Here is a 2,791-nt window from a genome sequence, read left to right on the forward strand (position 1 = left end):
TGTATCTCACAGCGGCCCACCAAATGCCCCAGGGAGCACACCAGATAACAAGAGACCTGCATCCTGGTGCCCTCCCTTGCATTGGCATTCTGACATAGCCCATTTCTAAAATCAGGAGGTTGCACATGCACATCATGGCTTGTAACTCGTAATGGTTTTTTCCTCCAGAAACTTGTCCAATCCCCTTTTAAAGGCATCCAGGCCAGATGCCATCACCACATCCTGCTTGTTGTGTGGGATGTAGGGCTGTACACGCCTAGGCTAAATTTATTTATGACATGTCACAGTTCCTCCAAGCAGCTCAAGACAACATATAGTATTCTCCTCCCCGCCTTGTTGGGTCCTTAGAGCAGCCCTGCTAGGCTGAGCGAGATGGATTGGTCCAAGGTCACCTAATATACGTTATGGCTATGTAAGGATTTGAACCCAGGTCTTCCTAGATGTAGTCCAACTACTACACCATGCTGGCTGTCACCCTTTGGATGAGCACACGGAGGTTGGGACAGGGCCCGTGGGTGCTATCCTGCTGCCTCCTCCATGCATTCATTCTACACAGACTTTTTGTGTGTGAAAAGCATTCTCTGGTTGTCATCTTTGGGACACTTGCTCTAAACCCAATAACAGCCCAATCCTAACCTGCCCTGCATCCGAAGCAGGGCTGGGGCCAAAAGTGGCTCAGCCCGAGGCAAGGGGAATCACTTCCTCTTACCCCAGGTAAAGCCGCAGCATGCCCAATGCAGCTACTCAGATCTGCACCACCCCTGCCCCAGGCTGCAGGGACTGGGGATAGTAAATGCTGGATCCTGGTCCTACCCCCACTTACCCACTGCCTGCCCACAAACCTGTCCGCCATCCACCCTCCCCTGACCCAAATCACCTCCCTTCCGCCATCCCCATGCCTCCCAAGACTCCCGTGCCAGCCTAACTTGGCTGGCATGGGCTTACTGTTTTGATGGCCCAATGGGGCTTGGGCCTCCCTCCTCTTAGGTTGTTGCAAAAGTGCTTTTTGGCACCTTTGCAACAGTCATTGGCTGGCCCAAGAGCACTTTTGGATTGTGCTCTGAGAGTAATTTTAGTAGTTGGCTCAGGGAGGCCACATCTGATGCGCTGGTCCTACTCCAGAGAGTGAGCAGTGGCTCTTGGTAGCGGTGCACAACATCCCTTGGCTCTTCTGTGGAGAGTAATGGCATTCCTGGTGCCTTCACACACCCTGCTTGCTGTCTTCTTGGGTGCCACTGGCTGGGCCCTGATGAAAATGAGATACTGGACTAAATGAACCTTTGGTCCACTCCAGCAGGGCCCCCCATATTCTTATTTGACGCACCCTGTAAATAACTTCAAAGGAAGGATTTCCATGAAATCCTATCAGATGATGTGCAGCAGAGGGCAGCAGGAGCACATGCTGGAATAAAACTGATGCACCATCCCTTAGAGATGAGCTTTTGGGCAGGAGTGGCTGTCTCTGTAAAGGCTGATCAGTGAAGCATATGCTGATTGGTGTGATCCAATGAACTTTGATTACTTGGGCATTCCCTGCACTAGTTGTAATTTTTCTGTATAAAAGAGACATGGATAAATTACTCCTGAATGATTCCCCCCCCCCGATCCATATACCCATGACTGCCTATGTACATTTTGCCTCGAGTGGAATAATCCGGCAGAGAACTGAAAGAGGGAGGGTTCAAACAAGTCAGTCCTTTTTGACTTATGAATAATTCTGAAGAGCATTTTTCCTCTGCTAGATCAAGGAAACACACCCCATGAGCTCTCCAGATGTTCTGCGCGCTGGACTTTTCATATGTTCCTTCTTGAGCATTGGGAGTATCAAAACGCAGCATGACCCCAGCAGGAAAAATCCACTTAAAAAGGGGAGTGATAAATATGTAACTATATTTGAGAGGAATCAGAGCCTTCATGTATATTTCATAATGAGTTAGTAGCTGTGACTTTGCTCTTCCGTCTGAAATCACATTTCAATGCAATTTGCATTAATAGTCTCATTTTCATTTAATTACAAGCCTCTTGTTGCTGGGATGAAAGGCATTTTCCAAGGCACAATAGAAAACCCGCCCAAAGACATTTCAGTGCAACAGACGAATTGCTGTACAGGTCCCGCAGAAAAGGGGTGGATGCATTTGAGCGATCTGGGGTTGATTTCGTTCCGTATCTCTGGATGGGGTGAGAAGAAGGAGAGGGGATGAGATTTTAGAAGGCAGGACCTCCAAACAGGACTTGACCTGCCTGAATAAACTGGCCCCATTTCAAGTCTCAGGGCCAGCCTCACTCAACGCTCAATGAAATGCTGAAACTCTCACTGGGCAGCCTTCGATGCGACTGTTACCCTGCACATGCCTGATCTCATCTGATCTTGGAAGCTAAGCAGGGTCAGGCCTGGTTAGTACTTGGATGGGAGACCGCCTGGGAATACCGGGTGCTGTAGGCTTATACCATAGTCTTTCGAGACTGAAGATTGCCAACCAACCACCAGGCAGCGGAATGGTGAGAGGTGCCAACCTCCATCTCTGTTGTCCTCTCTAGATTCAGAAAGGAAGAGGGAAATAAGGGAAGAGGAAGTGTGGAGGAAATACTCTAGCCCAGTGGTTCTCACACTTTAAGCACCGGGACCCACTTTTTAGAATGAGAATCTGTCAGGACCCAACGGAAGTGACATAATCAAGCAGGAAAATTTTAACAATCCTAGGCTGCAATCCTATGCACACTTACCCAGGAGTGAGTCCCATTGACTTTCATTGTTAAAAGCTTATACATGGTAGCCTTTCAAAGTACAGAC

General features: G+C 48.7%; 1 pseudogene; it reads left to right on the forward strand.

Annotated features, from left to right (window-relative positions):
• The first annotated feature begins 2,321 nt into the window (after window positions 1-2,321).
• Window positions 2,322-2,443, forward strand: LOC136643170 (5S ribosomal RNA; annotated as a pseudogene).
• Window positions 2,444-2,791: the final 348 nt, after the last annotated feature.

The sequence above is a fragment of the Tiliqua scincoides genome, chromosome 2, assembly GCF_035046505.1.
Source record: "Tiliqua scincoides isolate rTilSci1 chromosome 2, rTilSci1.hap2, whole genome shotgun sequence".
Classification (NCBI taxonomy): Eukaryota; Metazoa; Chordata; class Lepidosauria; order Squamata; family Scincidae; genus Tiliqua; species Tiliqua scincoides.